The 27,212-nt window shown below is 38.6% G+C and overlaps 1 protein-coding gene across 2 annotated transcripts in view; it reads left to right on the plus strand.

Moving 5' to 3' along the window:
* Window positions 1-260: 260 nt before the first annotated feature.
* The window catches only part of LOC124177288 (frizzled-2), a 110,014-nt gene continuing 83,062 nt past the window's right edge, over window positions 261-27,212 (plus strand). Inside the window, exon 1 of one of the 2 annotated variants that reach the window (XM_046559482.1) lies at window positions 261-297. The gene's annotated coding sequence lies outside the window, so the exon portion shown is untranslated. Of the gene's footprint in view, window positions 298-11,778; window positions 11,916-27,212 lie in introns of those variants that run through there. The other variant, XM_046559481.1, reaches the window with a different exon arrangement.

The following is a 27,212-nucleotide window of genomic DNA, read 5'->3' on the forward strand; positions in this document are numbered from 1 at the left end:
CGCTGTGTTCTGTTTTTTATTTATTTATTTTTTTTTTCTGTATTATTGAGCAAAAATGTTTCCACACGAGCTAATTTATTTACGTAGTTGTTCATAGTTATAATCAAATGATTTCATCTTGAATTTTATATTTCACCTTGAACAACGCTTGATCCTGAAGAGAGAAACGTTGCGCTGAAAGCTCGGTTTACCTGTTTCAGGTAATTCGATAATTGGTGAGAAGCAGTAAGAGGAGGAGGAGGAGGAGGAGGAGGAGGAGGAAGTCGAGTGGAAGAAACGACCGAAGGATAAGTGAAGGTAAGAAAATTTCCTACAACCGAGTTAAAATATCATACGCAGATACGATTTGAAAAGACCTCACCGCTGAAGTGGGCTGAAATAGCTTTCGTAAAGCTTCTTTGCCGCGTGCATAATTCGCGCGCTCGCCATGCAAGCTCGACGTCTCTTTACGGAAATTCCGCCTGTATGCCCGTCGCAAATCGGCTACTGGCTGGAACGAGAAACCGCCAGAACATCCTTGCGGGGAAAAGACATTAATTTATTAACGAAGCTCGCGCTTCAACCGCTCAGCTTTTTGCCTTTGACAGTCCGGCTGCCAACGATGACACCTCAAGCGCCTCGACTTTGCAACGAGGCAATTTTTAATTACTAAAAGAATTTCTTAAATGAGAATTTTCTTCCGTTTCTGTTTCGTCTACTCCGTTTTCTGATACTGTATCCACGTTATACTGATAAGTTTTTAAGTCATGCAAGACGCAAGCTCATCATTTTTCTTTCTTGACGACAAAAGTGTTCGCAGCGAAAAATCGTGAGCATGAAGTATATGAAAAAGCTTTCATTCAAATTTTTGAATAAATACCAATCTTTTGCCACACAGTGAAATGATTCGTTCACTTTACTAAATACGCGACGATGAAGTTGTTTGTTTCTATGTTAAAAAGAAATGTCATTTGATGCAATAGAAAAAGCGCGGTCTGAACACAACAATTTTTTGTAATTAAGTGATATTACGTTTAAATTTGAGTCTTTGTTTAAGGTTACATTTTTGTTTCTGTCTCGTCACAGTAATTTTTATTATAATAGTTATTGCATGTTTGTTATAAAATGACATTGAAATTCATTCAATTTCGATAAAAGTAAAAACTTGAAAATCAAGTATACAATTTTTTCCACTCTCATTTTTCAAATTTAATTTGTTTATCAGATTGGCATGGCAAAAAATACTTTTTCTATACCAGGCGCGTGTTTCGTTACCAATTGACGATAATTAAATCAACAGACGAACGATGAGTATTTAATACAGGGACGAAATTGAAGTTCGCTAGAATTTTTTTCTTCATCAACCGTTTCCTTGTTTGATTGAATTATCCGTTAATTATAATTACACGCGTGCAGGTAATCCAATATCGCTGTAAATGAAACCTCGGTATTTTCACATCTCTTCATTTTTTCTTATTTTTATTTGAATAAAACGACATTGGTATTGAATCTGATTAAAACAAACCTGGTTTTATATTATATTTATTTACAGGCACGGGTTAGAATTGATATAAAAATCTGAAAGAATTAGGAAATTGTTTTTTAATTATTTATAGTTGATTTTGGGGATGGTCTGAAAAGAAATCATCAACACCCTAAGTATATACAATGGATCCGGCGGTAGAGGCATATAGAGCTGCCTAATTACACAGCAGAGAGACGGTGGAGGTGTAATAATGAATCCTGAGCCTCGGTGTTTCTCGGCTATACGCACAAATAAAGCAAAGCCACCGTTAGTTGTAAAATAATACAGCCACCCGTGTTTATTTATTTATCCGCAATGCGTGACGGCGTAACATCTTCGTATGTGTCCTGCACCTACCCATCTTTATTATGGTTACAAGTTTGCTGAACGATATAATGCGAGTCACTCTCTGGGAAGAAGAAGGAGAAGAAAGAGAGAGGCTGAGGAATCGTTTTACATTGTTGTGTGGCTCGATAAAGTAGATCGACAAAAAAGGGGCGATGAAGTTCCGAATTTGAACAGTCCCGAAAGCGTCCAAGTCCGAATTATTTGGAGGCGAAACTTGGAGTGAAGATATCTTACTTTGAAGAAACAACAAAGTTTCGAACGGTCGGAAACCAGACGGCTCAAAGTTACGGAATACAAGATTTCGAATATTCAAGTTACGATAGAGCAAAGTTCTGACGGAACGAAATTGCGAACAATAAATTTTCGAGTTTACTCAACCAGTGGGTGTGAAAAATGAGAAAAACTAGAAATCAGAGTGACTAGGATTACGAACGCAAAAATATCAAATATCCGAAAGAAAGAAAGATCAAAGTGGCGAAATTTCGCCACGCTAGAAATTCACCGAACTAAAAATCTTCGATCATTCGGAATTTCGATGTTTCAGATTTTTGAATTTTCTCATTTTTGCACTTTCGGAATTTTGATGTTCCGTCAAAGTTTGAGTTTTTTACTTCAGGCTTCGCTACCCAAAATTTTCGAATTTGGCGCTTTCGGATTACATTCGCAAGCTCGGAAGATCTCTTTAAAAATACAAAAACAAAAAATAAGGTAATCATAAACAGAAGTTTAGATACGTCGATGCAATCCATAAAATTATTTCGGTTCAGTAAAAAATCTAGCAGGTATATTTGATAAGCTCATTTTATTCAGAAAACCAATTTCTACAAATTCACTGAAATCGTTTTCTTCCATTTTTTATTAGTTAATTCAATATTCCTATACAATTTGATATCAATCAATGTTCTAAACTTGAATATCTTACGACGAGTTGAAGCGAGTAAAAAGTACTGATTTTATTTGGACAAGCTGTTCTTTTGATACAGATTCAGCTGTCTATTAAAAGGAGATTAAGTGAAGAAGCTGTCTCGAAATTATGAATACGTAGTGTAAAACGAAAACCAAAATTATAATCAACAGTCCTTCCCGGTATGCTCAACAAATAAACGCTTACATAAATCAAACGATTTATTTAAACGGTAGAAAAACGTTTATAAAACTTTCAGAGAGATTCATTCGCTGTTTATTCATGCGTTTAATTACACGCGTTCAAAACAAGTCGATTGAAGGATAATTATTACTGTGATCCTAAATTGTAATTCTGTCCAAAAGTATACCACGGTATATTTGCAGAACATTTTACGGCTCCTGAGTTTATTCGTAAAAAAAAAAAAGTGATGAACTTCGAAAAAAAGATCTGTATCAAATTCCTATTCAGTTGACAGAAAATTTCCGTGAATCTCGATGAAAAAAAAAAAATAAATAATAACATTAATAATAATAAAAAATAAAAAAAAAAAAAAAAACGTCCGTTCACTCCGAACCTTGGGCGAAAATGTTTTATTCCAAAAACGGAATATCAATTTTTTTTTATGCTTCATAAAAATTAATTTGGATGTTTTCGAGAGGATTTAAAAATATTTTTGGTGATAGAATCGAGTGATTGAAGAAATTTGATTTCTTTCAAAATAAAACTTTTCAATGGTCGTACTCACATAGGAAAAATTCTTGATGGAATTGACCGTTTACAAAGTTGGCGTGGAATGCCGCCTGCATAAATAGATATAAATGCAACAATTAAAACGTAATAAAGAGAAGAATAACGTTCAAATTGAGTCGGAATGCCTTATATACAAAAAGTCGACGTAAGATTACACCCCATACATTGCGAAGAGTTGGGAATAATCGCGTACAGTCCGGTCGTAATCAGCAATCGACACATGTAGACAGTCTGTTAGTTTGCGTAATCTGCATTGCAAATTCCACCCAATTAAAAGAGCGAGTATAATCGCATACGGCTTTTATATATATATAGACAGTAACCTGCGGAACAGCGGTTCGTTGCGACTGGATTCACAATCAAGTTGAAACATTAATGAAGCCACTTGGGAGAAATAGAAAGAAAGAGAGAGAGAGAGAGAGAGAGAGAGAATGAGAAAAAGAGTGGCTGCGCCATTGTCTATAAATTAGCGATTATTAAATCTAGAGGTAATTTGTTTAACCAAACGATAATAATTGTTATTTCAAGCAAATGAAAACGCGGAACTTCTACTTTCCTTTATTCTTTTTCAAATCGCCTTCCACTTCACATTATATTCCTGTATAAGCTTTCTGTAAAATAAGTTGAAAACTTTTCACATACCAGCCGCACTTTCTCTTATCGAATTTTTGCTTGAAAAAATCTTTCGCGTTTTTAACACCGTAAAATTGCAATGATCCATTTTATTTTACTTCAATTCTTTTGATTCAACTGTTATTTTATTTCACCATGATCCTGTGTATTTACTTTGATTCGATTGATTCGGAAAAATTACGTCAGGACTGCATCGAGGAGAAAATTATTCTCTGTTATCCGATTTAAAAATATATTGTTTTTTCAATATTTTATGGAAACGACGATAATTCTGATATGAATCTTTAGTTAATTATTTTGAAACAATGTTCAACTTTTACTTTCTAAAAATTCGAATACCTGCAGGCTATGAAAGCAAGCAATCGAAACTTTGATAGGTTTCGATAAAAAAATTGCTGCAAACTTGGTGACAAAAATATACACAAATATAATGGATACGAGAAATCGAATCGTAACTTTCGACAAGTTAAAGTTTTTCCCTTTATATCTGTAAAAGTTGACAGTTTTCAAAATTTTTTTCAATTTTCCACGCATTTCAACGTAAAACAAACTTTGAAGCTTGTGTCGACATTGTTGTGTTTTTACTTTTTCTCTCAATTTGTTGCCATTGAATTAAAATTTCAGATAAAAATCGCAAATTGGAATGAAAACTTATTTAAGGTTGATTAACTTAGGTCCAAGAGTTGAGTCGACTTCGTCTTAAGAAATGAAAATTTCCGTTGTATCGCCAGAAGTTGACTGATTTTGAAAATTTTTTCTTCGAGACTTTCGAATATATTGTGCCAAATTCATCCCTTATTCATTTCAAAACAGTCTCAATTATTTTGACCATATTTTACAAGAGATAATCTCTTGTTTTCGATAACTGCAAATCTTACGAATTTCACTTTCAGTCGTTGACGTGTTTTTTGCCCATTTTTGACGTATTCCAACCACCGTTCGAATCGGGGCTACCCGAGCAGTTTAATTCCCTCGGTTAAATCTGAGACCTCCTCGAAGGAGAGATTATCTCTGTACAATTACCGGGGGGAGATTTCGCCTCTACAAAATGAGCCTAACCATAATCTCCGCGTGCGGCGTTGATCTTAAATATCAATTACGGGGTAGTTTAATTTTATTGGTGCGATAAAATTTTACCCGGAGTTTCGCCTTCGTCTCTTCGACCAAACGTCCATGCAGGTAACGGAAAAACGTGGAATACACTTTTCGCCTAATTCACAAACAAGGTGGCGTGTCAAAATTGCTGCTTTTACGCCCAATTTTACGGCTTACCGCCACTCGAGTCGGTCATTCAAAAGTCGTAAAGCTCCCTGAATTCCACGACAATCTCACGCCATCGTTAATTGTCTCGCCTGTAGTTCATCTACGCGATAGTAAAGTTAATTTCGGGTGCTGTAGACAGACTCATTATGAGTTTTACCCGTCTTTACATACCTTCGATGTACGGGGATAAATGTAACACATTTCCAATGGTTTTGCGTCAAGTATTTTTACGTAGAAAACACCAAATTATGGTGTCTTGCATTTTCAATTTCGAAATGAAACCTTGTCAATTGTTTCCGAGAAATTTTAGAGAATAATTGTTAAAATTATGCAAAATCGAGCGAATCTTCTTGAAACTTGGTATACATTGTGTGGTAACGGGTTCAATTTTTTCCTGTCCTTATTTCCTTTCTGCGGTTTTCTCAAATTCTGGACAATCCTGTGACACGTCTTTAAATTCGTAGAATTTTGTCTGTCAAATATTTTGAAATCACATCAATTTTACTATTGTATTAAAATTGTAATGAAATCATTTGCTACCTTTTGTGAAAAGCTTATTATTATTGGTGAAATTTTTATTGTTATTCTAGAATCTTGAAATCACGAGTAGGGAAGATAAGATAATGCAGGAAAGCAAATTAGTTTTCACACAGAATCTTTGAAAAGTGAACCATTTCTTCGCTGTAAAAAAAAAAGTGTACGCAGAAATCTTAATTTGTAATGCAAATTTAATAATCGTGGTTTATATTTACTTTCATGAATCTGAAAACATTTTGACAAAATATTTTAGCCTTATCGGAATCAGCGTTCTTCGTTCGAAGATCAATCGATTCATCTTCTTCGAGTAATTTCAAAAAACGTTCGTCTTATTTAGAAAACAAATTCAAGAAGTGAATCAGTAATAATTCGAATTAATTGATAAAGCTCAAGTCTTTAATCAAATCCTGCAGTATTTAACGATAATTTCAATAAATTCTGAACAGCACTGAGGCGTTAAGGTGCGGGGGTAAAATACTAGAATAGCCGATTGATAAAAGGACCCAAATATCGAATTCTCAAAGACGATGAAATCTAATTCGGAGAATTATTGAAATCTAGAACATCCGGGTATAGAAAATCGAAAATATAGAAAATCGAAATACTGGAAGACAAAATATAGGAAGGTCAAAACATGGAACGCTAAAATCTATGGTCCGTATACGATTTCATATTTTTAAAACGAATTCTGACGATTTTGAATTTCGAAATTCCGACCTTTCTATTTTTCTACACCTTCATGCTTCGACTTTCGCCGTTTATAAATTCCATAAATCAAATTTTCACTTCTTTAAAAGTTCGGTACTGCGATCTTTCCATTCTTGATTTCTCCATACTTTGACCTCCGTCTGAGGCGTTATTTCTGAAGATGAAGTTACTTCCTGTGCCCTGCAATACGAATCTGATTAAAATGAGCTTTTGTCGTCGGAAGCTCAATCAATTCACCCAATTCGAACAATATCGAGAAACGTAAAAGTAGAAGTCCCGCAAGGTTAGGAATAATTCTGTAGTGAGTCCGTGACAGTTCGAATTAGTCGACAAAGGTGAAAGCTTGAGTTGACATCTGGACCATTTAGCGATAAGTTCAACAAATTAAGAACATCACCGAGGCGTTATTTTTGAATATGAAATCGCTCCACCTCGATGATATCTCGCCTCGAATATACTACACTCCTGCATTAAAGTGCCAGGCGACAGATTTGAAGTGTGAAAGAGGCGCGAGAATAAGCAGGAGGATAAAGATGGAGACCAGCCGAGTAGTCAACCGTATCGTTTGCCACGATAATAGTGTAAAGACTAAAGAGGCTCGCTGGTGGGACGTTTGCGTTCCTTTCTCCGAGGATGGCGGGAGGATATTCGTGCGAGGTGAGGAGGGCTCTCTCGTTTATACGTAGATATGGGGTGCGTATACACACCGTGTCCGAAATGACACATTGGGTAGTAGCTCACGCGGCGAAGCACCGAGGGCACAGTGACTGCTATACGAGCCCTGCATGAGGCCCTTGATAGGTTTATGGCAAGCCTAACAATAATACCGGCTAAACCGGATTGACTAATCGCCTTCAAGTTTGTTGTTACGACTCGACTTCCTCCGCAAACTCTAACCATCGACGAAGTGCAGATCTTCTGGGTGTCTGGGATCGTATGCGTTTAACCCTTTGAGTCACACATTGTTGCGCTGAGTCAACTTTGACGACAAGACGATATTCCGCGGCTTCTATGCTCGCTGATTACGAATCTGAAATCAGATTTCAAACATTCGAGATCGCGGATCCGATGTCGTGGACGGTAATTTCAAATTCGATCGTATCCGGTCAAAATACTGATGACGGTGGCTTCGGAGTCGCTGATTACTAATCTGAAATCATTTCATCTGAATTTTTAATATTCGAGACGATGGACCCAATATGGCGGATGAAAACTTTTAATTTAATCTAATCCAGTCAAAAAACTTAATGCAGTTATTATCGAGGTGGCTATTTACAAATCTGAAATCAGATTTCAAACATTCCAGATCGCGGATCCGATGTGGTGGACGGAAATTTGAAATTTGATCGTATCCGGTCAAAACACTGATGACGGTGGGTTCGGAGTCGTTGATTACTAATCTGAAATCAGATTTGAAAAATACAAGATGGTGGATCCAATATGGGTGGACGAAAAGTTCCAATTTAATCGAATACAGTCAAAAAACTTTGGCATGGCTGATTACTAATGGGAAATCAGATTTCAAAAAACCTCTAATTTAATCTAATCCATTCAAAGAAAACTTTGTGTGTGGGTTTTTAGGATCACTGATTACGAATCTGAAATCAGATTTGGAAAAATTCACGATGGCGGATTGGATATGACAGATCCAATATAGGCGGACGAAAAATTCAAATTTCTTCGAATCCGGTCAAAAAAATGTATGCTGTGATTTTTGGGGTGGCTGATTACAAATCTGATATCAGATTTCAAAAATCCAATCTGACTCGCGTTGAAATCGACGTAATAATAATTCAGGGTTAGTTTTTCGAAAATCGATACTTTTCATTAATTTTATTGCGGTAACAATCGTACATTGAGTATCTGTCAATTTGTTGCGATTGTAAGGTATGAAGATCTCTTTGGAAATGCGAAAATAAAAACGGCTAAAATTATAAATAAAAGCTTAGATATCGATCCTTCGTTTCAAATGGCTTGAAAATTGTTGAAAATCCATTAAATTCGTTGTATTTAACTCTAGGATGTTTAATCGTTCAATTCAGAAGACCATTTTGTACAAATTCATATACAGTGTGAAAAAAATTATTAAAAAAATAGTGAATATTTTTTCCCCTGGAAGATTAACGCTTCGTAATTCGTGAATGTTTACAGTCCACTGTAAAATTTGTTCTTGGTTCCCATTTCTGCGGTTTGTAATATATTTAACGTGCCACGTGAAAAGTATTCCTAGGTGTTATAAACTTGGCGGTGAGTTGGTTATGAAACGGAGCGTTGGTGATATAAGTTTGTTATATACAGCTGAGCCATAAATTTCCATAAGAAGTTTGCCTCGGTGAAATTCAGCTTCTGCGGTGAATTCGTCGCGGTACCCAGACGCCATTTATTGTCGAAGATTACACCAAGTGTGTAAGTCGCATAAGAGGAGCGGAAGGAATTGCAGTTGCTGCACCAACGGGCGAATATTTAATACACGAGTGGGATATTTCGAACGTGAAACGCGAGCCGCGACTCGAACTCCAGGGGCCAGGATGTTGAGGAAATACTCGTGTAACTGCCAGGGAATCGAGCCAAGTCTGAACGTCCTGCCTGCCTCGATCCTGCGGGGCTGTTAACCTCGTTTCTTGACGAAAAACACATTTTCAGATAAGATAAGACGCGCCTGCCTGTTGGATACTCATCGATGACGACATATTGAAAGTAGGTAGGTAGGTGCACGATATTGCAGCCAGCGATACGAAAACCTCCGCGAGGCAACCGATAAAACTCTTTCGTCACTACAAAACGGATTCTTCGTCTCTTCTCCGCTTGTCATTCTCGCGATAAAGGAATGTTACTATTTTTTGTGTTTTTTTTTTCTCAATTTATTTCATGTTCTCTGATATTCGGAGTTTGCTGCTTCGCAGATACGAGTGAAAAGGAATGGAGATTGTTATGTTGTTTTACAAATATTATTGTTTGTGCTGAAATAATTAATTAATCTATTAGTGGTTCAGGAAAAAGGCACTCGATCGCGTGTTTTCTTTCCCCGTTTTGAACAAAGTTGAGGTACTGTACAACAGACTGGAAAAAGATAATATTTCGCTTGACTCGTGACGAAATATACCTAGAAATTGAAAAAAAAAAAAATAGTAAAATGCAATCGCACATGACTTTGGTAATTACCCTTTTTTTTTTTAAAGTAATTCGAAAAATGCTATCAAGGAAAATCAAATTACTTATTAATCAGCTGTATCCGCTCGCAATTTTTTTTCTCAGTGTAAGTATCAGATAAGATTTTTAACCGGTGAAATTTTTTTTACTCGTCAAGAGCGTGAAGAAGAAGTAAAACAATTTTAGTTACTTCAAAAAAGAAAAAAGAAAAAACCAATTGTTACCGCTGTCTCGAAAATATTCTTTGAATACTTTGAATTTCGTCGCAATAAAAATGACTGTCTTCAAAACCATATTGATTTATAGTGTTCCGGACTTTGGAGTGTCTGCAAGACACAAAAAAAAAAAAAATAAAAACATGGTGCATCCAGGAGAAATGGTTCAGAGCTCGGAATTGATGCTAGGAATGCACCGTAGAGTTTCGGTGTCCACGGGTGTTGCCATGACACCATGGGCCTACCCCCATCCCTCTATAGCATAGCCAGGAAATCCTCCCCCGTTAGTTCCTTGCCCACAGGAGAGGCCAGGACCCCCGTCCATGAATTGCGAAACAGCCGTAAAATTACATCACTCGTCCTAGAACGCCCTTCAGGATTACATTTTATCATCTTTCAAGCGTTGCGTAAGCCTTGACTCGAAAGTAAAAATAATACCAGACCACAAACGCGAACGGGACGAGAAAGTGAGGCTTGAAAATTGACCGAGCAAGAGCGAATCGCTCGAATTTATCCAGCACGCGAGTGAAATTTATCCTTTATTGAATAAACGTCGATCGATTTAGGGGTAAATGATTTTCGGTTAGGACGAAGTCGTGAACTGGACCGTTTTCATCGGTTGGGTTAAATCCGAGGATGATATATATCAATTACTAACCGTACCGTAAATTCTGTTACTATATTACCGTATTTTCACAAGTATGAAAAGGATTCAATCTGACGAAATCCAACAAGCGATTACAGCTGTACAAAACCAAAGAGTTAAATTTTATCATGTTTCCAAATTGCGTATTTATTAATGTCGAAAAAGAAATTCCGAAATTTTTAGTTAAAGCCTTGAATTAGTTGTAAGTAGTCGCCAGAAAAAAAATTTCCCAATTATTTAACGATCAAGATTTCTCCTTTTACCAATTTTTCCAGCCATCGTAAGAAAGAACGACCAAAATTCGAATTCCAAATTAAGTCCCAACTTATGTGTAAGTGGTGATGAAATATAATACATCGAAATGTGTGAATATTTCATGTATTCGGGTTACCGATTCACGGCTGCGTCGTTTCAAGACGTGACCCAAGAAGAGTTTTGAGGAAATTATCAATTTCGTTCAATTTGATCGAACCACTCTACGTTATATTTCCGTATTATACATCACAGAAATCGCAAAATTAGAGGCGATAAATAGAAGGCTAGATTGCTCCGACGAAACGAGAAGAGAGAAGAAAAAACGATGAATCGGAGTGAATGAAGCGGGAATATATGATCCGTTTTATAGCTTTATTCGCAAAATAGGAAGGTAGTTTCGAGGATGGTTTTAGATCGGTGAAAGATAAGAGGCACTAGCCAGCGAATAAACATCAGCGCAGCAAATGCAAGGTGCAAAGACTGGCGGAGGATGAAAAAAAAGAGGGTTGGGGAAAAAAAAAAAAAATGTAAAAAAAATGTAAAAAAAGCGAGAAATTTCCTATTACTTTGAGACCTTTAGCTCTCCTTCCAAGCGACGTCTGGGAACCCTTCTGATCTCACCCCGTGTAGCGAACCCATCACGCATGTGCAGGGCTTATCGATTTCCGTATTTCCAACAGCCGACGCCGGGCGTCGTTGACGTCGTCGCGATGCATGCCTCCCAAAACACTTTCCCGTATTGTTGCAACCGGCTCTTTCAAGGTTAACCCATATCCACCTCGGTTAATCGGTGTGTTCCGCTGTGATAACGGTGATAAAAAAAAACAAAAAAAAAAAAAAGAAACAAAACATCACCGGAAGTCGCGGTTCAGTCCGGGGGAAGCAGTGAGGTCGTCTAAAAGTGTCGAAAGTGTTGTTCTGTTGACGAAATATTCTGTACCTGTTCGGGAAAATTCATCTGCAGATCCTCCGGTGTCACGAATTTCTGCTTCATCCACGGTCAGCCAATTTTCATGATTAAACTTACGATGTTGAATTCTTTTCACAGCCTGTGCAAATACGTATATTTTGTGTATTATACGCTTTCGCAAAAGCACGATAATTCCCACTGTAAACAAAAGGAGTGTCAGGGTGAATTCGTTCGGTGGATAAACTGGGCTTTTCGCAAAATAATTCCTCTTCAACACCGGAAGAACGGATATCCGGAGCGAGTTTTCTACCGGATGGTTCTAATTAGCGATAGAAATAGAAACACTGCCGGGATGAAGGGAAAAGCGAACGGGCTAATCCGACGCGTAAACTTGAACCGTTTAATCGAACTCCGGGGAATTGAGGAGAGCGATATAAGAACGGGAATTTGGCCGTAGTCGAAAATTAGCCGACCGCGAAGAGCCTTCGTGTCGAGGTTTGAGGGGGGTGGCGGAAGAAAACTCAAAGCGTGTCCGAAACTCGCGTAGAGTTCCGAGTAGATTAACCTAATCGAAAATCGATACGCTTACACCAAGACGTGGTACGGTGGTTTTTATTGTCGAATACTGCAATGCGGTAATTATTGCAAATCTGAAACTATTGCTTTTGGTGATTGTTTGTTCGAAACAGGAGCCGACGAGTGATAAGGAAATTTCGCAAACTAGGGAAGGCGAAAAAGTGCGGAAAACGGAAAGGAGCGATATTTGCGGGCAGCGTGTTATTATAGTATGCAAAATTGCTAGTCGGGCAATTTAAATTAACGCAGTTGTTCGACTACGGGGCTGTTGCAATTACCGCGCGAAGCTGCCTTCGCCACCCTCTCTCAACCCTCGAACTGTAATATATCGTAGTTTGAGGCTAGGCTGATTCGAATTTGCCATGCAAATTAGGCGCGGGACTCGGAATCGCGGGGGATTCGACAAGGCTGCCGCCTCTTTCCCCTCACTTCCTGCATTTTACCTTCAGAAATGCGAACAATGTTTTCTTTTTTTTTTTTTTTAGTTGAAAATTTTTCGTTCAATTCTTCACAGTTGCATTCAAATATTCTAGTTAAATGTAGATCTTTGTAATTATGGTCCAAACCTTATCGGAATTACAGGAAAATTTTGTACAAGTGATTATATAGCACAGTATTAAATCTACTCGTTAAGATTGCTTTATTTTTTACAGCTAGATGAAACTTTAGAATTAATTTGTTCTTGCACCAATATCGAATTATCGCAATAGTTGTAAAAAAATGATGGTTTCATTCTTATTTCATGTATTTAGAAGTTTATTTTTTGATTTTTGAGGTAAACATTGAAGATAGTTCAGAAAGAGAGAAAAAAAAACAGTAACAACAAAGAATTTCTCTCGGTTTAGGAAATCGACGGTACCTTTATAGACGAACAGAAAAATAGAAGAACTCTTGTTACAATTTTGGTCACCGAAGATATATAATCACGCAGAAGTTGTTGCGCAAGGAATTTTCAATTTTTGAATTATAATATTCCAACAGCGATTTCTGCATCTGAATTCGTTTACGAGAAATGTGAGTGAGAATTTTTCGTCCACTCGGAAATTAGTATTTTCTTCTATTAGTCAAGGTTGTACAATTTATCAAGCTGTATTTAGACAGCGAAAAATTTTCAATAACAAGCATTTCCAAGTTTGAAATTTACGATCCTTCTTCTCTTTTCGAAGGCTCATCAATCTAATTTTGAAATGAAAGATTGAATGAATTCTTCGGTAATCTTTAGTTCCGTAAGAACGTTCGAAAAATGCGATTATCTTGAGACTTACGATGTTGTTATGACCAACATCTTCACGATTCCTGCAGCGATACGAATATATCGCGCCAAAATGGACGCATCGATTGATCGCTTATTTATGAATCGGGAAACGATAAGTCAAATATCGTTATTGCTTATTTTATTCGTATTTTCAGCTGCAGAAGGCAAAGAATTGCTGAGGAGTATTTAAATAATCCGTCACGTGTTTGGCCCCAGTTGAATTCACACATTTATATACGCTGTCTATTAGCTGAAGTACGACTTAAGCATTTTCGTTTTTCTCTTTCCTGATTTATGTCCATTATAAATAGAAGCGCAAGTGTCATCTAAAATTTAGAAGCTCAAATTTGAAACAGAATAACGCAAAATATATTTGGCACGTCTTGTTTTCCAAATTCCGTTGCTGTAATTATAACCTCTCGAGAGAACATTAAAATTATGAATTCTCTCGTTATAATTTGGAACTTGATTTATACAGAAAAAATGAGACTTGCTGAAAATGTTTTAAAGCTGGATTCAGATTCTTGTTTCCATAATCAGTTGGATTTGTTTGGTAAAAAATTGAGGAAAGTACGTAAATTTATGACTTCTATGACGTTTTAGAACGTTTCGTATATAACTTCCCGATATATTCGTATAAAAACTGCGCCCTAGCGCCCGGAGACAGAAAGTTATAGACAGTTTGTATACCGCAACACGATCTACTTCGAGATGTTTGTGAAGAGATTAAAAGTAGCGACGTTATTGTAGCGATGCGCACGATGTTGATGAAAAAACTGTCAGCTTATAACTTTTTTTAAGTATCTGAAATTCGCCAAATCTTAATATAAAGCATCGCACATACTCATACATGTATTTTTACATTTTTAAGTTGTTCAAAGTGATTCTGAAATGGCAAAATAATGATTTTTCCCTAACGTTGCGGTTTCGTTACGCTTACGCCGCTGGATTCAACCTCATGAATTTTTCACATCCACTAGCTTACATTACATTATATTACATATATACCGTATGTCTACTGATTAAATTCTCAACAACTGTAGCACGATCCGTTTTTCGCTAGAATTTAATGCGCATGCGCTGCAACGCGAGAGAGCGGTTGTTCGTCAGTGCAGCCAACTGTCTCTAACTTAAAAAATGTTGACAGTCATCTGTATTGAGCACAAATGCCGGTGAAAAATGTGAAAATTTTTGAGGTTAGTTTTATGACGGTTGGTCACCCTGTCAAACAGTGGCTCTTGGAACGCGGCGCATGCGCGTTAAATTTTCGAAGACAACGGACGACTCGGTCATATGGAATTCATTCCGTATAATGTAACCTCGAGTTTTATACACCCTCTAGTAACTCGTAAGACATCGTATAGCTGCGAGGGTTTCCCCATGCGGTGAGCGAATTGATCGCAACCTGGTAAAATCATCCATCACCCAGTGACAGGCCACCCTCTCGACCTCCCTTGCGCCCTGACGACCGTCGACGTCTGCGTGCGCGGATCGCATCTACGTGTAGGAAACACAAACACAGGTGGACAGGGCTAACCGAGGGGTGAATTCGGCTTCCAGGCTGGACTCACGCAACTGCAGCTCGCCGTTGACGAAACAACATCAACGCGAACTTTCCAAACCTCCGCACTCTGTGGAGTTTGATGTTTTCCGCACGGTCGTTGATGAATTTTTATCTCGTCGCGAGTAACCTTACATACCTTGAGATTTTAAGACGACGACGAGATGGGAAAAGATGAGGAGAAAAAAAAAACACGTAGAGGGAAAGAGAGTCCCCAGCAGGACGCTTCTTAAGGATCTATCGGCTCTACCGTCCGAATCAAAAGTTAGGATGAGAGAAAAAACCGTTCGAAGAAATCTCAAGATACGTTATTTGCGCCAGTGTTAGTTGACAGAAATGAATCTGAACAAATCCGAACAACACAAGCTCAAATATCAATAATTTGAAAAATGGTTTTCATCATGAGAACGTTCAAAATTATTGAATTTTGGTGTTCTTGATCCGGTTTTGATGCTTTTGGGCTTATTTTGGGTATCAGGCCGATAAGACTCGCGCATGCGCGGTTGATTTTCAAATTTCTGGAGATTGTCCCGGAACAGTACGTAGGGGTGTTGTTTCGTTCGTGTTCATCGTCATCGGCGCAAATAACATTGCTGGTTGAGATACTTTGCACAGTTTTTTTGCACATCGGAACTTTTTATCCAGACGATGTTGGGGTGGATTCGTTTCCTTGAAGGGAAAGGACGGCCCTTCCATAGATTCGGTTGCTACTGCCAACTACCCCTGATGCGGGCGCAATACCGTCCTCGGATATCTTTGCCACCCTCGTTCGGCGTTTGGAAACGTGGTAAGAAGAAAGTGCCGCGGCTCGATCGATGCCGGGTTTCTGCTAAGAGAGCGAGAGCAAGAGGAAAAGGAAAAGGAACGGGAAATTCGGGCTCACCGTGTTCTCAACTTTCATCGAATTTGATAATGCATATTGGACTCTGAGATGTTGTATATTCGGGTTGTTCCGATAGTTAGTCCAAAGAGTCTTTTTTTTTTAATCGGCGAAAACGTTTTGCGGCAAAACGCAAAGTGTCTTCTTCACTGCGTGCAAAAGCGTTCCCTGAGGTCTGAATGCTGAGAAATTTTTTTCATTTTTTACACTAATCGCATAACGAGCTATTCTAAATTGCACGCCAAATTTTGAAAACTAAACAGTCTCTCGAAGAAAATTCTTCTGGCGGAGAGTCGATAAGTTTTTGGATGGAAAATTAATCTAGGGCAGTAAAAAACACCAGCATCCTGGTATCTGGTAACCTGGTATTATTCCTTTTTAAATATTCTCTTTCTCTTCATTCATTTTTAAACAGTCTCTCACTTTAATTTATATTTATTTCATTGCAGCTTTGTCGTTTTAACGTCTTGAATTGTTTTGTTGACAATTATTCACTCATCTTTTATTAGGTTGGTTGAAACGTGTAATATACATATATTTATATCGCTGAAGATATCTCACATAGTTGATGTTTTATGCATCTCTGATTCGATTATGCGAAACGGAATCTTCAGATTACTAAATTATTTTATTCGTTATCGAATGTTGAATTCTTCGAGAAGAAAAAGAAAATAAAAGACACATTATATCCCAGGAAAATCAATTTCACTTGTACTTGTACAAGTTTTTGAGTACTTGTTTTGGTTTACACTACCTAAACATATTTAACTAAGCGACATTTCGAACAGTCTAAAACCGATCCTTCGAACCAAATTCAAAATCAGCCTTTAAAAATTCTGGAACACCCTCATCCCTGGCCTTCGAATTTCGAAATCGTAGAGATTGTTCTTCCCACCGCAAGTATAAATCAGGACATGTAATTACGCGAAGGGGTTATAATTGAAAAAGAAAGGAAGCGGAGGTAAAAAAGAGCCGAGTATCGTCCCGGCGTTCGGGGTGCAAGCGGGGCGGGGGGGGGGGGGGGGGATGTTTCGTAGCTGCAGACTCGCGCGTTTCGTTTGCTCTCTGCAAATATTGACCTATTATGCAATACAATGCACGTTTGTTTGGCTTTGCGCGGTGTTATGAATAAATTACATCAGATTCGACCACCCCCTACCTATAACCCCCCATTTCTCCCGTTTCGATTTCCTTGTACGCAAGCGAATAAAGGTAAAAACACTGTACATATAGACGTATATAGGAAATTCCATGGGAATTCAACCGACGTCTGACCCTCGCCATTTCTGATTTTGTTTAAAAAAATTTTCTCCACTTGTTCCAGTTCTGAAACAGTACTCTGAATTTTTCAGATTTTTTATTCAACTGCTCAATTATTTATAAATATTTAACATTATTTTGAAAAGGACCTCTTTTGATTAATTAAAAAAATTCTCACAAACTGTATTTTCTATTTTAAACATTTCAAAACCGGGTTCATGATGGGCTGATTTCTTCCCATTTTTTTTTCAGCACTACAAATATTTTCGGTCAACTAAAACATTGTTCGAATTGTCTGAAAATTCCCGAAAAATTCTCAAATTTTCTATTTTTTACTTACAATTAGACAATTTCTAGACCGGTTTCATTATCCAGCAATTCTTGTTTGTTTCTTTGGCTCATTTAACTTGTTTTATCATCTTCATAATGAACCCAGAACCATCAGAAATAGTCTAAGTGAAAAGTAGAAGTTTTGAGAATTTTTTGAGAATTTTTAGACCGTTTAAACAATGTTTTACTTGATAGAGAAAAAAAATAAAAGCACTTAGAGAAAAAAGAAAAGTGGTGAAAAAAATCTGGCCGGTCTTGAAATGTTTGGAAAAGAAAACACAGTTTTTGAGAATTACAAAAAAGATCGTTTTCAAAATCAACCTTAATATTTATGAATAATTATCCAGTTGTATGAGAAATCTGAAAAAATTGAAGGTACTGCTTCAGAGTCGGAACGATCACAGAAATTTTTTTAAACAACATCAAAAATGGTGAGGATTAGACGTCGGTTGGGTTTCCATGGAATTTCCCATATACACATCGGGGTTTTTGTTCCTCGGACAACTACGAATTACTGACTGACTGTTTTGCGTGATTGAGATAATTACTCCCCTGTGACGGTAGGATCGAGGGTCCTCAAAATCACTCCTCGCTTCCGAGAATCAGGACTGCTTTTATTTTTCGACAGGTAATTAGGGGCGGAATCGATATTAGGACAATGAATAATTCTGGGACAAGGGCTGATCGTAAATATTATATTGGGGTGAATTTGTTTAAGTACATCCATCGAACTTTTATAACGTTTCATTTTTAAGAATAATAGGAACAAAATCGAGAGACAGAAATTGTGGATTATCATTTTATTTATTTTCAGGCACTTCTTATAATTGCACCCAATTATTATTTATTTCCGATTAATTTGAAGATAAAAAAAATTTCTTCGCCACCATTTTTAAGCTTCTCGGAAACTTCAGCTAACAATTTTTCGGGAAAAAATTATTATCCATTTTCAGGCGATTGATGAAATTTAATGTGTAATTCAAACACGGGAATTTCAAAGACAACAACATTTTGTGTTGTAGAATTTCTGTCCGTAAATATTTGTTAAAGCAGTTTTTAACGTTATAGTTAAACATAATTCAACTTGATAAAAAGTATAGAACATCAAATGTCCGGAATTCATTGTTGCGTAAAAAAATAAGGAGAAAGAAAAACGTCTGTCGACAAAAGACGTGTAGTTAACTTTTTAATTATTTTCCATCCAATTACGTTTCGGTGTTGGCAAAACTTATTGGCTACACCCTTCCTAATTCCGAGAAAACGAGCGATAATATTGATTCGCCGGTGAAATTGACTCACCGGAAGCAGTACACATCACATGGCTCGAATTCACAACGTTTTAGACCCAGATAAAAGCAAGTCTGTTACTGAATATTTCATTTTTCGTTCTTCTGATTCGCCTTTTGACACAAAATCAGTATTCGATACAAAAATCACATTTAGGTTATGCAGTCTGCCAAGTTTTTGTACGATTTAACAAATCAGCAAAATATATTGTAATTTTTTGATGGTAAAAGTATCATCGATTCAGTTTTGTCGATAAGGGTTGTAGAGGTTCACAATAAAACAATATCAGCATCGATCATCGACCCCTTAATAAAGTACGAAGAAGAATTCAAATCCACGAGTCTGGAAATTTAGGGAAATTTGCGTACAGAAACCTGAGTGTAAAGTTAAAGGATTTAAAACTGCGACCCTTTTCGCTGTAAAAACGATAACAATAACGGTGCGAATCCGCTGCAAGTAAAAAAAAACCCAACGACCTAATGGAAGGAGAAAAAAAAATGTGTAATCGCAGTGGGGAAATTTTCAGATACGCAAATGGTTGATTTTCTAATGAGACTCTCAGCGGTCGGCAGAGGGGAAAGCGTATAAATCCTAAGGGTGTCTTTAGGGCTGATCTCAATTACAGGAGGGCCGAAGAATTATATCGATCTGCAACAGGTGAGCGAAAAGCTTCGAGAGTCGCAGAATTGAAGGAAAAATTGAGCGGACGAGATTTTGGTGTTTTTTTTTTTTTTTTAGGAAGATGAAGTTGGTAAAGTTATTGTAACGATTCATGTTTCGGAAAAAAATCGTTATTTTACAATTTTAAGAACCTCTAACGATGCGCTAAATCATAATAACGAACAATGTATTATTATTTTGAAAACTCAACTACGTCAGTCACTGTAAAATTGTGAAACAGTGATTTTTCACCCCCCAAGTTTATAGTTACCGTCAGCGCTGTCAAATCCAGCCTCTCGTTTTCTGCACGTCTTATAAAAATGAATCGCGGAAATCCTTAGAATTAGTTAAATTGTACGTTTCACAATTTTAGACATATTTACGATTCGCAACGTTAACGAGAAAATCGATTACACCGCCGGTTGTAATACGTAATCCGTATTGGGCACTTCCGTCTTACCACAATTATATTCACGGGGCTCGCGGGTACCTCAAGATGACAGTTTTGTGTGAGCACGCACGGCTTAAGCCAGCTTTGTGTGAGTCGTCTTTAATTTATGGACCCCATAGCGTATACAAATGTGTCGCAAGACACGCAGCCACGAATCCCCCTGTGGCTGCCTTTTCCAGTATCACGTTGAAATCAATAAAGTTGAAGTACGGTGCCCTGTCACTCTATCTCCATCTCTCTCTCTCTCTCTTTCTCTCTCTCCTCTGTCTCTCTCGATTATATCTTCGAGCGTATGTTTCATGGTAAAGCGTAACGACCGAGGGGCTGTTCACTCGCTTATTCCGTGGTTCATCGATTTCCGAAAGGAATCGATTTCTTGTGATTTCACGATTTTCGTAACGCCTGAATCAGTGAGATTTCCAGCGATTCCTAGCGATTGCCTACCTGATTTTTTGTAAAATGGTTCAATGGTTTCCTAAGTGAGCAGCCCCTCGGTAACGACTGTGAGAATATATTACATCTATACATTTTTATTTATTTATTTGTTGTTCATTTTCTCTACTTTTTTAACGCGTTTTATAATTTTTGTTGTACATACGTACACATTTTTGTGAATACTGACATGTGTTTATTATTATTCTTATGGTCTTGGTTGAGCTGTAATTTGTAAGACTGGTAACAGCCTGGACTAACGTGGACCTCTGCTTTGGAAGGTTTCTTAGTACATTATTAATAAACTTCAACTTCTCTCTCTCCTTTTAGCATTTGCTAATGCATTTGCTCGCGATTGAACAAGTGCAACAAGATCTCTTGACGAGCTGTTCTTTCAGTTTTTAATGTGATTCGAGAATTTTGATTTTCATCGACGTTGAATTGAACAAACCAAAGCGAATGAAATTGCAATAAATGAGAGATTGCATCGATTAAATTTCGTTTAAAAAGATATCGTTATTCAAGTTTGCCTTTCTAGTATTGAATTTAACTTTATTTCAATAACGAATCATGAATTTCGTGATGATTTCTGAGATCAGAGAACCATTGAAAGCAGAAAATTGTACAACGGATTGTGAGATAAGAGAAGGAATTGAATAGCATAGGTAAAAAGTAGAAAATAATCCACGGCTCATTGTCAGTGATTGTTGGTCGGGCAACGTAACTTGACATGAAGCATCCTCAGGGCTTTAGTTGTAGGCGGTATCCGAGGCCTGACTTCTCCGGAATCGAGGTTAGTGTAAAGAAGTCCTGTTGAATAATTTGTACATATACGTGTAGGAGAACTTTCTCTCTCTAGGACTATTTGTAACCAGGTTCCCTCCAAGATTGTAAATGTTTGGTTAGGGCTCTCGGCGCGGTTTTCACGAGTTGTAAACGGTTAGCTAGCCCGGCTTCCAGCGGTGGCTAGACGTGTATAACGTATAATACAGGAACAAGTCGGATATTCCTTCGGCTATCTCTGCGTCTTGTCAAAACACGCCTGTGTCTCGCTTCTTCCTCTGTGTGCGAGGCTGAAGGACCCAACGACGAGGATATGAGGAGGAAGTCTTTACAGACCAGACTCAGAAGCACGATAGTGAAACGCAACGGGTTAAAACCTCCCGTTTGTCTTTTTACCGATTCATTCCTGGGACGGGTTGAAGTTCCGAATTTTAAAAATTACGAATTGCCTAATTCCGAGTTATTCGGTGTCGAAACTTGAAGCAAAAAAATCAAACTTTTACGAAACCACAAAGTGTTTCGTATGGTCGGAAACCCGACGGCTCAAAGTTACGAAATGCAAGATTCAGAAAATTCAAGTTTCGACAGAGTAAAATTCCGAATATTAAAATATACTCATACAGCATAGTTTACTCCACGAGTGGGTGTAAAAAATCAGAAAGAACGGGATTTCAAACGTAAAAAATCCAAAACAAAGAAAGATCAAAGTGGTGAAATTTCACGAAACCAGAAATTCACAGAGCTGATAATTTTTGATCATTCGGAATTTTGATTTTTTTTACCAGGTTTTCAAATTTTCTGATTTCCGCACTTTCGGAATTTTGAGCGTCGGGTTTCGGACCATTCGAAAATTTGATATTTCGCAAAGTTTTATTTCTTTACTACAAGTTTCGCCAACAAAAAAAAATTCGAAATTTGTCACTTTCGAATCTGTTAAAATTCAAAATTTCAATCCGCTCCTCATCCCTCCGTGAAATGAAACCGAGTAAGAACAACTAATCGAATTTCATCGTCCCGTTATGCCTGCTATGTGCACGATTCGCGATTACTTCCGGATACTCGTTCATTGTCGATCCCTTTTCCGTCTTGATCGAGGAGAATATTTTCGAGGGTTCGAGAATTCTGTTTCTCTGATCTTGTCGAGGACTCAGCGTTCGAAGCGTGTAATGGAATACTGCAGCATGAATGTCCACCTGAAACGTCTCTTCGAGGACGTTCTAATTTCAAAAGAGAAACCGGAAACTCGGAGGGTTGAAAGCACCGAGATGAAAGAACAGGATTTCGCTTGAGAAAAAATTATTTTATTCGATGGTCAAAGTTACCTTGCGGATAACTCGGTCACTACATCTTCCAACTTAATTATAACCATTTTGAAACAAGTAATCATCGCTTTAAATCATTACGAAATGGCATAACGTAAAAAGTCTTCAAAAAAAAATGGGTTCCACTTTGCGATTACAAAATTTTTTGAGCAACGCGACATTTATCAGACCGAATGAGATTGGAAACAAAGCTTTAAGAATGACAACCGATTATTTTGTTCAGATCAAACTTGAACTAAAGCAATATTCTTGCCTAACATTATTGAACATCGTCTGTATTTTTAGTTAAGATACGTGATTTTGAAATCTTAATTTCTTTCTCCTCCATTAAGTGAGACTAGATGTTTGAACGAAGTTACACTGGATGAGTGGCTTCAACTGCCACTTGTTGAACCTTTGTTTTAAGCTGTTTCTTGATCTAGCAACGCTTCGATTAGACAGCAGAGATGACGGATGATCGAACGAACGTTGACTCTTCATTTTTGTTTCAAAATCGCTAGCTTTCGATCCCCTGTAATCTCAGCCTCTTCGCTGTACGCATCCCCCGCGAATTTTTCCCAGAACTTTCCTTTTAGCGTTAGTCAGGGGGGGGGGGGGGGTGAAAAGCCGGCGAAGAAGCCGGTCTGTTTCCATTTAAACTTGAACGAGGAGACAGGAAATTACGAGACCCTTTTTGCCCAACGAAGGGCATCCTTCTCGCGTATCCCGGTCCTGGATGACGTCTTCCCGCCGTCTGCCACTCGCCCCGTTGCGTTGTGCCCCCGGCTGCAAACAAATACCGGATTACTCACCAGAACGGTAAATCTCTCACTCACTGCCGAGCGCCGCTCTTCCGAGGGATGCGGGAGGGAACGAGAAGGGAGGAACCAGAGGAAGATGATGAAGGTGAAGAAGGAAGCAGGGCCCACTCGGATGAGGCTTCAACTTATATCCAGGCCTCCTCCGTGCTCCTCGAAACTTGACTCGCACTGTTTGCTTACGCGCCTCCGCTCGGCCACCCACCAAGTTTATGCATAATCATCATCGCCACACAACCGCGGCCGAGATACTCTGGAATAAGTTTAGTACAGTACGGACTCCGGACCGACTATCCGGACTCGAAGCTAGAGCCGTTAAGCGTGATTGAACGCTTCGAAAAAAAAGCAGAATCTTTGAAGTAAACACAGATTTTTGATGACTTACAATATCGAGGGAACCAAAGATCGGGATGGGGTTGTATCTGGGTCTGTAACATTTATGGCCATTGGTTCGTTCACGTTTGATTGTCCTTGAGACCCGCGGCGAAACATCCAGTCAGTCATTATGCTTCGAAACATTGTAAAAACTGGACTTTTCAAAGCTTGAAAAATTTCATCCGAGACTTCGTGAAAATCGACGAAACTGTAAAAGATTTCGTGAAGCTTTATACGTTATACTAGATATCAAAGGTTTCGTGAGACTTTGAGGGATTTTACGAATTGCACTGAATGTTAAGAGGTGTCAAATAGGTTTCATGGGATTTCGTCAATTTTCAAGAAGCTCATTAGTACTTCAACACATTCCACGCGCCTTGAGAAGATTTCAAAGTGATTAGGATACATTAACGTCCACTGAAATTTCATAAAATTTCCACGAAACTTGACGGCTGGATTCATGAAGAAATGTCATCGAACTCTTCCAGTTTTCATGATTCTCCAAAGACCCGAGTAAACTTCAAGGACCTTTCATCGGACTTCGGATGTCCATCCGTTCACCATACTTGGAGTTCCCAACTCCTCGACTGTTTGTAAATTATCTCGGACTTTATTTACCGGATGAATAAGTGCGACTCGTTGACTCCGTAAAGCGAACCCTGATTAACATGCCAGAATCGAGGCTCGAGGTCCGGGCTGATCGATGGATGAAGTAGGAAGCGCAACCGTCTTTTAAAGCCTGTCGTGAGTTTCCGGCGGGAAAAAAGAGCCTCGACGTAGCATCACGTATGTGTCTACAACGGTTATCGTGTGCTCTATATATCTGGCCATCTCTAAAACTGTCGCCAAAGAGCGCCACGTGCTCGTCCCATGCCGACGCGACGGGATGGGCGGTAGCTGCTGGGTTGGCGTGCAGCCTAGGGCGTCGCGACGCCGTCGACCGGCAACTCTGACTTGCCCGTGCTGTTATGACGGCAATAAACAACTCGTTAAACGCTCGTAAACCACACCCTTGGAGCTTAACTTACACGAGCGGTAGAGGATGGTTGGTACTGCAAGACTTTAACTCATCACCGTCAACCCATTGACGTGCTTATTGGAAATTATCACCGCACGGGGTATAATACGTGCGATACTGACTTACAAGCTTCAGACAGTATCAATTTTCCGCCATGGAGAAGGAGGCCAATGCATCTCTGTGGCCTTTGCTGCTTCTTCCATTCACAATGAATGTCAGTTTGGTGCTTCCCTCTGATTTTATCACAACTCACGTACGTTGTGGAACATTGAAAACCAAAAGATACGTATTTTTTGTTGACGAAAAAACGGTTCGAAGGTGTTGAAAACAAACCCCCTACCCCCAAATATGGGCACCCTACGGGGTAATTTCTTGACGCGTTTGATGTATTCGAACGAAACCAACGCTGAACAGTTTTTATTAATGAATGGAACGTTTTAGCGTTGGTTTCATTCAAATACATCAAGCGCTTCTATCCGAAACTGAAAAACCACCACATCCAATTTCCACACTTGGGAGCCATTTTTATTTTCATTAACTGCAACGTAGGTACACGAGTTTCAACGAAATTGGAAAGGACACCAAACTGATGTTTCTTGTCAGTGAAGAGATGACGGTATGGTTGCTTATTCCTCGCTTCCTCCTATACACTATCGAGTTTCGTAACCGGACATCTTAGTTTCGAACTTCGGAACGGTTATGAACGTGGAAAACTGGGAAGCCTTACACAAGCTAAAAACAAAGCGTCTCGACCATCGCATGCTTGAAGGGAATCAAAGAGTCGTCGAACAGCAGACACGCTATATTCTTCCGATTGTGTTTACCGCCCTGAAAGCATGCTGTAATAGGATACGGTCAATGAAAGCTGAAAGCCCGGAACAAGCGATTAATACGTGTCTCACCCTAAGTACCGTTGGCTGGGGTTGCGATGCCTGATCAGGGGATGCCTCTAAGCTGTTTGCGCACATGGCTTTTTCTCGCGGAACATCTCGCTCCGTTTGCACTTACAATGAGAGAAAAAGAAGGACGTCACGAGCACCAAAACCGACGTTTTAACAGCCTGATTTTCAAGTTTTATCATAAATTATGGTACCTGGTATGAATTTCGGAGAACAGGAAGTTGGCTCAAGTGCCTGCGGGGCTGTGGATTATGTGAGATAAACGAAGGTACGATCTCCCACGACAAATACCTACCATGCGTATACTTCTACTACTGGAGTTGTCGTCGTCAGGTTTCTCTCTTTGACAATGAACCACGTACGAGGAAATAGCCACGGTGTTGGTAATGTTTATTTTAATTTTCTCCGGTAGCCTCCGCGACGAAACCGCGCTTTATCTGCTCATTTTGCCGCTGATGCTGTCGCTGAAGTTGTCACGCAAGAGTTAAACGTCACTGCAACCTCCCCACCCTAGACGAAACTTGTGTCCAGAAGCACTTAGACCGGTTGCAACACTATTCAAATTAGTGTTTACTCGGGGCGCCTTTGGTAATTACGGAGAAAATCATGCCTCGGAATAAATTAGACACACAAAACAGTTTTTTTTTTTTTATCTCTCTATCACGTCCTTCTTCCGTTTTTTTCTCTTCTATTTTCGTTATCGGTATTCTGGTGTCGTTTTTTCACCACAAAACCACCTGCAGACGAAGGAAATTTTAAGTGTGGTTTAAAAACTGCCCAAAATGGTCGTAATCCAGAGATATCATTCATTCCGGGAATATCCTTACAATCGGTTCGAATAATTTAAATTCCAACCATTTTGAATTTTCCAAGGATCAAGATTTCTACAGGTTCAAACTTTGAAATAGTTAGCTGGTACCAGAATATTAAGTGATCCTAGGAGTGAAATGTCCAAATGTTCCACATTTCCTAAGGATAAAAATTCTAAATACTGGTCTTGATTTATTATATCTTCAGATGATTTTCCTGACAGATTAGGCAAGCTGTCCGAAACCCAGTTAAAGTCATCATTTTGTCAAATTTTGAACTCTTAAGAATAAAAACCTGCTAGCATGTATCCTAACCTCTCGAACATTTGAAAAAATTGGAATTTTGATCAGTAAAACCGATGACAAGATTCGATATAATATCCGGCCTCATTGTCAAAATGACTGGAAAAGTTTGTTACGAATGAGTCGTCAACAGATTCTGTGAGAAGTACCGAACGACATCCAACAGAACAAATTGGTGTGAAACGTGACCGGCTGACCCGCGGCTCGTAGGCGGAACGGGAATCGAAGAGTCAGCCTGAGACCCAGAATCAAAACCATCGAAATGGCCGGTGCCTAATTCTGGTCACTTACCAAACCTGTCAGTTGCTCGTATGCAGTCAGCAGCGGCAGTAGCATCAGCAGCATTCGCTTGTACTGAGAAAGTTGGGGTGACCGGAACGATATGAAG

The sequence above is a fragment of the Neodiprion fabricii genome, chromosome 3, assembly GCF_021155785.1.
Source record: "Neodiprion fabricii isolate iyNeoFabr1 chromosome 3, iyNeoFabr1.1, whole genome shotgun sequence".
NCBI lineage: Eukaryota > Metazoa > Arthropoda > Insecta > Hymenoptera > Diprionidae > Neodiprion > Neodiprion fabricii.